We start from the raw sequence: 13,849 nt of genomic DNA on the forward strand, positions 1-13,849 counted from the left end.
ATAAGTATAGACTCAAAAGAAAAAGAAATCCATAGTCGAATGATTCAAAATAGCCAGCACTAACATTTTGTGTAACCTTTCAGTCTTTTTGCCGTGCCTAACCACATGATAACAATGTTTACCATTCATTTAGTATTTACTTGGTGCCGATCACCACGCCAAGTTCTTTACAAGCATTATCTCATTTAGTCCTTATTACAGTCTTATGAGATGGGCACTATTATGCCCATTTTGCAGATGAAGATATATTGAGGCTAGAGCAGTTTAAGCAGTTTGTGCAGAATCACACAGCTAGTGAATCATAGGAACCAGTTAACCCAGGTGTGCCTGACGTCCAGAGCCTATGTTCTTGACCTGAATGTAATATCTCTGATTTATACATTCCTTCAGTACTAGAAAATTATGTTATTTTATACAGACTGTTTTAAAATTCTTCTTAAAGTATTACTCTATAATTAAGTAAGCATAAGAGAAAAAAGAAGTGAGAAACATGTAATATATAAAATTTGTTTTCTAAAATACACAAATTATTTAGATTTCACTTTTCAAATAGTCAAATAATATTAAGAGCACATGAGAAATAACAAACAATTAATAATAAAGGAAAATGCTCAGACCTGCTGGTTAAAGGCACACAAACAGTACCAATAAATATATATTTACTTATTAATAAACACAGATAACTTTTTTAAAGTGTTGGGAGAGCTATGGAAGATAGAGCTATTAGGATTTAGGAACAATCTTTTGAGGAGTGGTTACAAAGAACTATACAATACTGTTTCTAGGAAATAATCTAGAGAAATAATTTACCCAGAGTGTGGTTACTTTCTTTTGGCAAGGTAGGTTTGATTCCTAGAAATATACATTTGAAATAAACAAGTAAGGAGGCAGAACACAAAGAAATATACACTGATTTCACAGCTGGTAAAAATAAAGACTTATATTTAGACACTGATAGAAAGTGAATTTAAAGCAACATAAATAATTTATGTTTTATAATCACTAGAGTTGTACCCATAAATTTAAGCGCTTAAAATGAATTTTTAAGACCTAAAGGTTTTTATTTTTGTTGTGTAGCTATTTTCATGGTTGCATTTTATTATGGATTGTTAAAACATAGGCATTTTGGCTTAGCATGAACTTTGAAAGAAAAGCTGATGGAAGGAGATATAAGAAGGGAAGGGGGCAGACTCAAGGAGGCAAAAGTGAAGGGGTTGGAAATACGGTGACCATAACACAATTACATGACAAATATAGGTAATTATAGTATAAGCGAAGTTGCATTTGGAAGTTATTCAAAAAGCATCTAGAAAAATCTAAAACTATACAACAGATATCTCTGAATTCATTTTTCCAAAACTGAAAGCGAATTTTATGTGTGTATTTATTGTAGATTCTTCACACCTACTATATAAAAACATAACAACATCCTGTAATGAAGTCCAGAAGACAAAATGCAGGAGTTGCTTTAGACATTGGAATCATTGATTTCCTAAGTCACTCTTCGATTTTTAATAAATCTTTAAATACTAATAATGCATCTGTTTCTGGACATCTTTTATTGTTTATATTTGGCACAAATTGACCAACTTTGGTCAGATAATAGAAAAATACATAAAACCTATCTCATCTGATATATATCCCATACAAAACCATATATGACATTTGGCAGTGGTTTTAAATTAGTTTCCTTACAGGTTTTTATTCAGAGCACGATGTAGAGCATATGTTGTCTTAAGTGGAGAATATTTTCAAGCCTTTTTTTTCCCCTTCAGTTACCTTACAATTTTAAAAGCTGATTCAGATGATTCACATTTCTTTTCTGGGGTTTTAGAGACCTCACACCACTGAGGTTAACCTTCAGTTTTATTTCTTTCAACCAATATATAATAGACTGAAGAATAACTTCCAGAGGAGATTTTCAGGCAGATGAGAGCTGCTGTATAAGAATGTTCTTGAACCAGGGTGAAGTGGGGCTCTAGGAAAGTTAGACAAGGGAGCCAGCTGTAGGGCCACACCTGCATCTAGCACTGATGAATGACAGGTTCACGAAGGCAGAAGAATCTCTTTCTTGAAGGCTGGTAGGGACCCCAAGGTCTGATCGGTCCCTGAAGTCTGGTAATACCACAGATTGGACACTGAATTTAGAGTTTAAAGCTCTAGGATTTTTCACGCAGACTTAATTAATAATAGCAAACTAGAGCTAACATTTATTGAATGTTTCCAGTTATATGCCAGGGGCTGTGCCAAGTGCTTCACATGGATTAACTCATTGAAATATCACAGGCAACAAGTGTCATTATTACCCCCTTTTTGACTTCCAGGAGAGTCGAGTCTCAGAGGAGACTCGTGTGGAAATATACAAACCAGTAAGCGGTAGACTTGAGTTCACTCAAGAGACTGATTCCAGAGTAGGGGAATTGCGCCACCTCACTGTCTCTCTGGAGGGCTCTAAAGCAATCTCTTAAAGGCTAGGAAGTTAGAAATTTGCCCAGCATGTTTTGTAGTGGCCATTTAACTCTTCCCTGGAGCCGTTCTTTCAAATTTTGGAGCATTAAATAGATTAAGAGGTGAAACAGGTATGTTCGCAATAAGCAGTTTATAATTTGTAGGGGGGTTAGGGAAACTCTGTATTTCCGGTGCAAGTTTTTATAAACCTAGAATGCCCTAAAAAAATAAGATCAATAAAAATAAGGTCTATGCCTGCTACCTAACCCCGTTCTCAAATGCACCTTGTCAAAATTTGTATCTAACTATATACATCCACCCAGAGCTCTTCAACAAGCCCTTGCAGATCATAAGAATTCCCCAACTGTAATGCATTTTCCTCTTCTTGATCTCTCATGGCAGATGTCTTTGATTATTCTACTTCTCTTAGTCTTAGTATTAAAACCAATTGTGTCTTTTCATTAGATTTTGAGTTTCTGGAATATAGAGATCATTCATTTCTTATTTATTTACAGTCCTATACCCAATATCTATACTATATGTCTGGACACATGATAATGAAAATAATTATAACTACTTGTTTAAAATTTGTGCTGGGGATACATTATAAGCCATTCATGATGAATACAACTTGACAAATATGGTCCTTCTTAATCCTGGCCTAGATTCTCGTAATGAACTTTGAATTAGTCTTTGCTTGTTCCAATCCCCTATCCATCGAAACTCCTAGATGACCTTTCCCAAGTGTCATTTCCTGCTCAAACATCTGTAATGTTTGAATCGCCTCTTCAGCCTCCCTTAAGTCCCAGTCTTCTCCCCCATGAGTCTGCCATATTCCAAAAAATTTGGACCACTTGACATTTGCTGAGAACATGTTCTTTCTCTTCTCCGGAGCTTTGTTCATGCCTGAAAATGTTCTCCCTCTTCATTTCTACTCTTTAAAAGCCCTGTCTATCCATTTCAAATATCATCCATATTCATAATTCTAATTTTCTCCTACCATCTCCCCCATCCTAACCAGATGAGCTCTTATCAGAGTTCTCTTAACATATTGTATTGCTTTGGCCATTTTCTTATTGTTTGCTTTAATTATATGTTTGCCCCTCCTTCTACCTTCAGTTGGATTTTAACTTCTTGTGAAAAGGGATTATATTCTCATGTTTGTACCATCTGAAGCTCCTAGCACCATGCTTTGCAGGTAGTGGGCACACAACAACTCCCAAATTGGGAAGATAGTAATAGCAGTTGGCAATGTACAAGCAGGAAGTCAAGTGGACAGGGATTCCAATCTCAGCTAGATCACTCAGTAGCTGGGCAAGCTAGTTAACTTCTTTGAGACCCATTTCTTTAACTGTGGGGATGACATGTCATCTACTACACAGTGCTAATGAAAAATTTAAAAGAAAATTGTATGTAGAGTTTGACATCTATTAAGTATCCAATACATGACAGGGGCAAGTATTTGTTTCATAATTTTTTCTCTGAAATATCTTGAATTCTTTCTACCTAAAGACATTCCACTTGTCTCTCTTTTAGCCATATTTACGGTCACAATAATTTGCCAGGCAGGCAAAATTGGAAAAAGGATAGCCATTTTATACATAGGTATGGCATAATATTTACAATCACATCTATATTTATTTTGAAATTACTGTAGTAGATGTCGATTAAATAAATTCATAAATATTTACTGAGCATCTATTACGCATCAAACACTGTTACAGGTATTGGGAATACAGCAGTGAATAAGACACAGTCCTTGTCCTCCAGTAACGTCCATGCTAATGTGGACAACGATCCCACAGATATTCAAGAAGCACAATGAAAAACTTACCTACAAAATGGTACCAAACCGGCATTGATTAGAATCCCAAACTCCATTTCTGGGTCTAAAATCTTAGCTGTTACAGTAAGCTTCCGGGGAGTTCAAGAATGGTTACCCAGATTTTTAAAAGCTAGGATTCTAAGAAGCAATGTTGTGGAGGCAAGCTATATCTATATCTTTTTCTTCTGGGGAAAAACACAGGGATAAATCAGACTATGTCTTTGTGTGTAGCAGATGGATCTGAGCTTTCTCTACTTCTACTTAAATGACCTTAAAGTAGTTGTCTGGGAGTGAGAGTTGCTCAATGTCGGTATGTCAGTAGCAGCTCCCAAAATACTGAAGCTCTTCTGTTTGCAGCAACTTAGGTGAGTCCTGCCAATTACACCGAGGTAAACGGATTGACCTCCCCAGGTGCTCTGCTTTCGAGACCCGCACGAGAGGGCGAGCGGAGGGCCCTCCCGGGGGAGGGGCGCGGGGCGTGGGGCGTGGAGGGCGTGGAGCGTGGAGGGCGTGGAGGGCGTGGACCGGGGGCGGGGCAAGCCCCGCAGCCTGGGTGCTCGGAGGGAGCTGTCAGTGTCAGGCTCCCGGAGAGAGGAAGTGCTGGGTCCCCGAGGAGCGCGAGCCAAGCGGCCGGCGCAGCGTGAGACAGCACATCCTGCGCGCGCCGGGCCCGCCGCGCTCGGGAGCAGCTCGAGCCTCGACCCCGCAGCCCCTCGCCGGGAGCAGTCGCCGCGCTTGCTCCGGGAGCCCAGTTCCGCCGCCGCCGCCGCCGAGCGCGTCCAGGTAAACAGGACGGGGGTGTCGCACTCGCCCGGCCGCCACCTCCGCGCCCCTCTTCGACCCTCCCCGCCCCAGGGTCGTCTGCGCCGGCAGCCGGGCAGTACTTCGGGCCGCCGCAGCCAGACCCTAGCCTCGGTCCCCCCGCCAGGCTTCTGCGTGCTCCGCTGCGCCCTGAGGCGGCCCCCTGCTGCAGCTCCCCGGGTAGAGCCGAGAGGCGAGAGCGGAGGAGGAGGGGTTGTGGTGTCATCACCTTGTCGCCCACCTTGTGGGCTGGGAGGGGCGTCCCAGTGCGCCCCGCCTCGGTCTTGTCCTGGGCAGCAGAAGGCTAGCGGAGGAGAGATCCGCACCCCTCTGGGCCACCAGCTGACGGCCCCTGGGGGAGGGGGAGCTGCGGAGGGAAAGGAAAGGATGCTGTTTGATTACATTTTCAGAGGTCTGCAAAGCTCTTAGATGCTGTTGCTACCCGCCAAGTCGGAGGGAGCGAATGTACTTCCAGCAGGGCATTAATTAAACACTCACGCAAGAAGATGCCAGTTTCTCTCACTGCTGCAAAAAAGTGTGGTTGGGGGATGTGTTTTCGTAAACACCTTCCCAGCCGCGTGGCTCTCTTTCCCCCACTCCCACTCGGGAATCGCTCTGGCCTTATGAATCTGTGCGGCGTCATGATAAGGGCAGTGATCCTGGCAGCACTGATGGGAACTGAGTGCGGGAGTCTCATGACTTCTGTCGCGGTTAATAAGGTCAAACAGAAATCCAGGATCAGGACAGGAAATTACTTAGGAGATCGGAGACTCAACAAAATGCAATAGATGGAATATATTCTGGATTCTGTCCTCTAGGTAAGGGGCAAGAACAAGTAGCCAGCCATTTTCTTGCCTGGAATGCCTTTCAAGTGTGCTCTGTAGACTTATTGCAGTTCAGGGTTGTGAAAAATTGCTTCCCAATATTCCAAATTAGCAGAAAGCATAGCTGACAGTAAGACATGGGTAACTGCAGAAGACATCATATGGCTAATATTAGCACAGATACCGGTGAGGGTCTATGCACATATTTTCACTGTGAAAATTACAGTGAAAGATGACCAGTGTTAATGCATTCGAAATGGAGAATTCGGTGCAAGTTGCATCCTGAGGGTACTAGTGGGAATGTGATTAATACTTCCTCTGACTGTTTAAAATGCCAAGTTTTCTCCAAAAGTTTGGGTGAGAAACAAGGACCCAAACTCTTCTCTTTTGACCATGTTTCTCAATAGAATACACTCAGACACTGCTACCACGCAGTCATCAAATGTTCTCTTGAACCTGCCAATATTTCTTAAGTTCTGAGGATTCAGTGCTCCAAGAGCCATCTTTCCAAAAAATCTTGTAGCACCATCTTTAGGAAGTTAGGATAATATGTTTGGGTGTCCACTGCAGGCTCTTTCCAGCCTGTCCAGCTCTAGGCCCAGTTTTTGTCCCAGAACATCTCCTATGTCTCTCTCTTCCTTGTCTTGGTCCCCAGGCACTGATGCACCTGCTTCCCTCGCCTTCGACCTCAAGGATGCTGCAGCGTCTGCTACACAGTGTCCAAAAGCAGAGGCGTGGCTCAGTTCCTCCACACACCCAGGTTTTCCTCTTCTACTGAAGCGTGTCCTGAAGAGCTCTTTGGTGTTTGAGGTCTAACATCGTTAGGTGTAATCACCATTTCTGATATGGACAGAGAAAATAAACTCAACCCACAGGAAAGTGGGGCAGTTCTTACAGTGATGGTCCCTGGTCCCTAGTTTCTGACAAAACTTCTGAGATGATAGGAAGTCACACAGCATTTTTGCCATCGTGCTTTATGTCTAAAAGGGGGTTCTATTAACTTTCTTACTAGAGCTTCTACTTCCCCAAACACTTCTTCCCAAGTCTATGTTTAATAAATAAGCCTTTCCCTTGACTCCAGCACTGAGTCAAGTAATTCTTAGGGATCCATCCTGGGTGCTGCTCTGTCCAGTCTTATAAAATATATACCATGTCTCTCAACACAGACTGTGCAAAGGTTTTGTTCAAAGTTACCTAACTGGCTACTCATTCTTCCCCATCACTCTGTTTCTGTCACTTAACCTAGCCTCAAATGAAAAGGTCCTTTGCAAACTTAAGTATATTCCTTCATCATTTTGTTCTGTCTATACTTTGCTCTACCACGTAAAACAAAGGTTGATGATACATTGCGCAATTTACCGGTGCTCAATACGTTTACTGAATTTATTACATTACCAACACATTTACTAAAACGTTGAGCACCTGAACAGGCACTGGATTTTAAATTACTTCTCCATGTATTAAGTTATTTAATCCTCAGAAAAATCTTATGAGTTATATGTTTTTAATCCTTGACAGATGAGGAAACTAAGACACAAAGATATTAAGTAACTTTTTGAAAATTGCTCAGCTACTAAATTATGGAGCCAGGATTTGAACCCTGGGCAGTCTGAATCTATTCTTCCATGCTACAGAACAATTATACTGGTTAATTTTCATAAAGGGATTATTAATCTCTTTTCTTACGTTATCTCATTTAAAATTTTAATTTCTAAACCTTCGCCCAGGTCCATGTAAAAAATATTCTTGGCTAGGAACTTTTCATGGATATCCTGGACTGATTTTCTTTGCTTCCTCTCTACAGGAAGCCTGGGACCAGAGTGTGAGAGTGAAGCTTGCATTGTAACATAGACACCACTGTCCAGGTGCAAACCCTTAGGCACCCACGTGTGTTCACAAAGGCATCTCCTGATTCTTTGTTCAGCGGAGGCTTCTTAAATAGGAATCATAGGCATTGTGGAGGGCAGGAGCATGATGGTGTTCAGGTGGTCATTGAACCTGACAATCTTGATGTGAAATTTAATGCATATGTACCTAAATGCAGCTTTCTTGAGGGGAAACAGGCTATTTGTGACTAAAAAGAGATTAAGAACCACTGGTTCACATGCACTGTTTAGGAAAAGGGGTAGGAACCGAGGTCACTCTGCTGAAATGTGTTGAAAACAAGGCAAAACTATCCTGTGAGCATCAGTCAAGAAAAAGTGTTCATAGCTATCAGAGCACTGTTGGCATTTCATTACCGAGGCACGCTAGGGGTGCCCTGATGCAGGTGTAATTAGGCTAATGCAAGCTGCAACCGAGTAAGATCTCCAAGCATGGCAGGCAGCCTTAGCACTGCTTGCCATTTGTTGGGTCCTTACCCTATTTATTTTCAGGTTCATGAAATCATTCTAACATTTCTGAAAGGCTGACATTTTTATCTTCATTTGACAAACAAGGAATCTGGTGCTTGGAAACATGAAGCCAGGGGTCAAGGCCACCTGAAGCCAGTTTAGTGGGAATGCTGGATTTCAAGTGCAGGTTGGCCAGATTCCAAAGTTTGTTTATTCTGTTCCCATCCTATCTCATTGTTTTTCTATGTGGGATGCCAAAAAGTACTGTTTTAGTGTAGCTTTTCACTGTGGCAGAACAGAGAGTCCCTCAAGAACATGCTCACATGCTGATACGAAAAGCCTAACTGTATTATCAAAGGGGAACAAGAAAATTAGACATCTCTCAGTGTGGTGGATAAGCAAGCCCTGCTTTCCCTTGAGGTGTGCTCAAGCCCCCTACATTTGATTCTTAAGTGTCACTAGGGATCTTGCTGAACACTAAATGCATAGCAGTTCACAACTAAGCCCAGAAAGTTGACTTTGCAGGAGTAGGTATTAGCCAAGGCTTTATTCATTTCAAGATTAATTTATTTCAGAGCTGAATTTGAAGCTGCTCAGCGTTCTGGGGCTTCCCTGTTATAGTGACTGTGCCATGATCCGGAACACTAACCTGGGAGGACCTCTGCTTCCCAGACAGCCTATGTGTCCTTTAATTTTTGGTTCATATCAATCCTGAGATCCTCACAAGCAGCTGCTCTTGCTTCCAAAATATTACTTAATCCTTAACATTTCTATGCTCCGCCATATTTTTGCTGTACTCTTAGAGAACGACCCGTTGTTTTCACTTTGGGGCACAGACAAGCCAATGCCATCAGTGTGGCAAACACACAAAGCAGAAATTTATGTTAGAGTCAAGGGCATTCTTTATGATGAAAGTAATGAGTCTCTGGCACCGTGGAGAATGATTGCACTTGATCAAGAGAGCTGCCTGGGAACAGATACCGGTGTGCTTTATTATGCTTCAAGGTTTTTTTTCTCCTATAACCTCTAAAGAATTTTTTTTAATTCTGCTGCTCTCTTACACACGTTTTAAGTTGGCATCGTAAATTTAAGTTTTCATCGTAAATTTAAAGAATCACAGTGAATGTGATTTCCAGAATATTGTAAACTTGGATGTTTAAAAATAAAACGATGATGTCATTCTTTGAATCCAATTAAAGTCTAAGTACTATACCAACCACTATAGAAGAAGCTCCTCAACACAAGGGTATTTTTATACCTTGTGGCCAAGCGTTGCAGGCAGATTTGGGGCATCAACTGTCACAGTAAGATTTTGGGCTTTTTTTTTTTTTTTTTTGGTCTGGTAATGGGGAGGAAAGGCTTTTGCAAAAATGGAGGTGGGAAAGGAGGCCCTGAATGATTCCAAACCACAGGCACATTCTCTGGCAGGATCAGTTTTTGGAAAGAAATCAGAAGCTTCAGATCTGGAAATTAAAATGTCATTAGTTCTTCTCATGCCTGCATGGTCTTAGAAAGCCTTGATGGGCGCCAGGGGCATGTAATGCCGGTTATCAGAGCATGCGTGTATCTAGCACAGGTGTTGTGGGTTATGGATCATTGTGGGCAATGGCCCGGAGCTGGGTCCACAGCCTTCTGTCTGTGTGGCTCAGACTCAAAGTGGGCAGGACTGGAAGGCCCTTCAGAGCTGATGGTCCCATTTCCTGCCCTCAGGCAGGTGACTGTGTGTCTAACAGTCTTTCCTCTATTTAGTTATTTACAGAAGAGATTGACTTACTCTAGTCTGTTTTTCCTTTTTTTAATTTTTTTTAAGATTTATTCTAGAGAGGAAGAGAGCATGAGCGGGAGGGGCAGAGGGAGAGGGAGGGAGAATCAATCACGTTAAGCATGGAGCCCCAAGGCATGGCTCGATCTCATGACCCAAAGATCGCAACTTGAGCCGAAACCAAGAGTCAGACCCTCAACCAGCTGCGCCGCTCAGGCACCCCTCTAGTGTGTTTTTAGATCAGTGGTTCTCAGGGGTGATTGTCCACCCTAGGGACATTTGGCAATGTCCAGAGACAGTTTTGGTTGTCACAAGTGGGGAGAAAGTGTGGCTACAGGCATCTAGCAGGTGGTGGTCAGGGCTGTTGCTGAACAGCCTATAATTCACACGACAGCTTCTATGACGAAGAGTTATCCTGCCCAGAAGGTCAATAGATAGGCTATTTTTCTACTGAAATCTTTCCTACTGTAATTTAAGCCCATTTCTTTGTTTGGTCTTTTACAACATAAAAGAGTACAACATCTAAGAGGCAGTGTAAGACAAAGGAAAGAAGAAGCTGGGTATCTCACTGAAGATATGGGAGCCTCGGTTTCTTCATCTGTAAAATGGGGGGATAATGATGCCTGGCTTGCAAAGTTATTGTAAAGATTGCAGATAATGAGAGAACAAGGTTTAAATACATGGTGCCCACTCAGAGTGGGGAAGATGGTTTTATTATCTAAAAACAATTATATCATTCTCTAGCCTTCTCTCAGAGATGTGTGTGATCTTGCCTTCCTTTGAACCAAAGGTATGCTCTTTAAAAAAATTTTTTTATCTTGAGTTATACTACTTACGGGCATGCCTTTTTCCCCCTTCTAGGCTCCAGGCTCTCTGAGACATTCTTGTATCTTTCAGCGGAGAGTCTCGCACGTGGTAGATGCTCAACAAGCTTTGTTGACCTGAAATACTAGCCAGAATAAATCCCATTTAATTTTCTTTTTATTGTAAGATTTAATTCTTTCCCTTTGGATCATTTTAATGTGTTTAATAAAAACATTCACTTCCTGAAATGTAAGTTCCATGGCACGTCTGGGCCCAATTTGAATGTAGGCTCAGTAATGCCTAGAATTCTGGAATCCTTGCCTTCCTGAATTAGGATCACGTGGAACACTTCTGCTGTGAGAAGGGGAGTCTTGAGAAGGACCACTTTTCATTCTAGAAATGACAGGGAGGATGGTTTGAGTCTGGTGTTTCATTTATGAGCCTCCTGGGCTAATTCTTTTGATCTTTGGTCTGATTTCTTTGGTGGGAGTTTGGTTTCTTTAGTTTCTTTCTGGTGGGAGGAAAGGAGATTTTGATTCATTTGTCAGATTTCTATTTTATACTCATGTCTAGAGTGAAGCCAAGAGTAATGTGTACATTTTAAATAGCTCTAATGAGTAAATGATGACACAATATTTTATATCCTTTGCATACAGTTTCCCTTTTAGAATACAGGCTAGGTGGTCTACTCTGACCTGAAATAGTACCCATTTCTTTGTGTAACAAGTTGAAGAATTTAGGAATTGAAATGGAATGAAGTCTTCTCCTGTTAAAAGTATTTTAGATTCTGTAATGCACGTCTGGAAACTTTTATAAATTTATCTAGCTGTTGAGTGTTATGGTGAGCTCATGCTTGGGGGATGACCATATGATTGTGTCTCAGAATCGGCTTGTGGAATTTCAGTAGTTGGTGGGTTTGGGTGGCTGGAAAGGTAGCAGGCTCCGTGGGGAATGTGCGTTTTGACAGTGTCCTCTTTTAAAATGACGGCATGTCTCCTGTTTCACCATCTGCCCTGGTAGTATCAGAATAGCAAGGGTTTGTGGGAATTGGTGTGTATTTTGTGGAAGAAAGAATAACAAAAATCTTCTCTGCCTGTTTCCTTGAAAAGTGTGACTTTGTTCACTTTCAGAGGGTATAGGTTACTGCTGATTTGGAAAGGGGATCTTCCCTCTTTGAATGCTTTCAGGCACAGGGGAAAGTGAGAATCTGTTTACATAAATTAAAATGCCAAACTAAATCTCCCAATGCAAATATGGACCACCCAGGGACATTGTAACAGGCCAGGTTCGGGGTTTTGAATACAGATTTTCTTGCTTCCTCTTTTAAGCTTTTTAATATTTTTCAAATGCTGCTGAAAAGTAATTGGCATGTCAAACAAGGATGAAACCCCATATCTTTTGCCGTAGCTTTTAAGGGGGGGGGGATCATACTCCTTTCCCTTGAGAGCTCCTTGTTTTAGAAATAAAAAAATATGAATGGCTAAAATGTGAAGGCCAACAACAAATTGTAAGTTTTAGTTTCAAGTAGATGAAAAAGTCAGGTTACAAAACAGTCTTAGGGGTGGAGGAGGGTACTTACTCTCTTACTATGTGCCCTTTCCCCGAGTACCTTCGGGCCAGGCAGAGCCATTTACCTCGGTAGAATTGGCAGAATTTTGCTCTGGGGGATGTGCCAGGGTATTGGAAACATCACCCCTTAATAATGCCAATACTATCTCTGCCTTCCCAAACCCGGGGAAGGTACATCTGGGCAGCACGTGAAAAGAGTATTTTCTAAACTCTCCCCGTGGTGGGGGGGGGGGAGATTCAGAATGAAAAGTTGCTTTAACCAGGGCACATGTTCTGGCGACCGTGGGGTTAATAATGACACCTAGTGCTTTCTTAGTCCTTATACCTGTTAAAGAGAAAGCTATCCATACACTTGTTAAAGGAATGGTAAGACAGGCTTTATTCAGCGGGACTATAATGATAGATGTCCGGACCCCTGCACTGGGAGTTTGCAGTAGGGGAGAGAGATTGGGAGCAACTCTGAATACAACAAGGAAAAGTGGGATTTCTAGCCAAGGAGCAATGCCGGGGGCAGTGGATGGAAAATTACTAAGAGGACATGTCCAAGGTAAGTGGGGGACAATCAGGCTAAGCCGACCTAACAGGATTCTTGCTGAAGGCAGGCCGGGATGATCAGATACCACCTGGGAGATAGTGGGGGATGAGGAACCTCATCAGATATCGATTAGATATCAGTGATCAGATACTGAGGGTGGGGGATTCTGGCCAAACTGACTTAACAGGAATTTTGCAAAAATGGGGCTCTTGAGAATATGCCGGTAGTTAGGGCCAAGTTGAAAAAGAACTCAGAGGAGCCTGCCTAGCCTTTGGTCAAGGGGAGAATCTTGGTCACGCCCTCTCACTGGGCATTCCATAGCAAAGCGCAGGTGGGGATGGTAAAGGGAGGTGGTGTATCTTCAGTTACCAACACTAAATCAAGGAAGGTGTAAAGTAACGAGAATGCTGGAGCGTTGGAGTGGATTTGGGCCATGGGAGTGTATTGATCAGGTTAAGCTACATCATGATACAATAACAACTCCCATGCATCAGCAGAGTAACCCAACAAGGTTTATCTTGCTCATGTTACATGTCCAGTGTGGGCCAACAAGGGGCTCTGTTCACCGTGTCCATTCAGAGACCTGTGCTGAGTGACGTGCCCCAATCTCATACATCTCATCGACTAAAGCAAATCACATGGCCCTGCCTGGCTACAAAGGAGTTGTTAGGTGTACTCTTAGAGTTGGGGAATAGGAATTTTTGTGATTAACCTAAATGACTATGAAACGGTGGGACTTCCCTGGGTTCTGCCTATTCCTGCTGCTAAGCACAGTTTCTAAAAGGCCTCCTAGGAAGCTCACTGACATATAACCACACATGTAGTAGTTTCAATATTCTACGTTAGTAGCACCTGAAAGAATGCCCATATAGAACATGAAATTCATTGGAGTGATCTTATATAGCACTGTAAGTAATAACAGGTCCTGGATTTACTGAGCTTACAAAT

At 42.1% G+C, this 13,849-nt stretch overlaps 1 protein-coding gene across 5 annotated transcripts in view; it reads left to right on the plus strand.

The window, feature by feature from the left end:
* Positions 1-4,545: 4,545 nt before the first annotated feature.
* The window catches only part of DYNC1I1 (dynein cytoplasmic 1 intermediate chain 1), a 306,141-nt gene continuing 296,837 nt past the window's right edge, over positions 4,546-13,849 (plus strand). For 4 of the 5 annotated variants that reach the window (XM_027574567.2, XM_027574570.2, XM_027574569.2 and 1 more), the window contains exon 1: positions 4,813-5,056. The gene's annotated coding sequence lies outside the window, so the exon portion shown is untranslated. Of the gene's footprint in view, positions 4,639-4,812; positions 5,057-13,849 lie in introns of those variants that run through there. The other variant, XM_027574568.2, reaches the window with a different exon arrangement.

Source organism: Zalophus californianus, chromosome 12, assembly GCF_009762305.2.
Source record: "Zalophus californianus isolate mZalCal1 chromosome 12, mZalCal1.pri.v2, whole genome shotgun sequence".
NCBI classification, from domain to species: Eukaryota; Metazoa; Chordata; class Mammalia; order Carnivora; family Otariidae; genus Zalophus; species Zalophus californianus.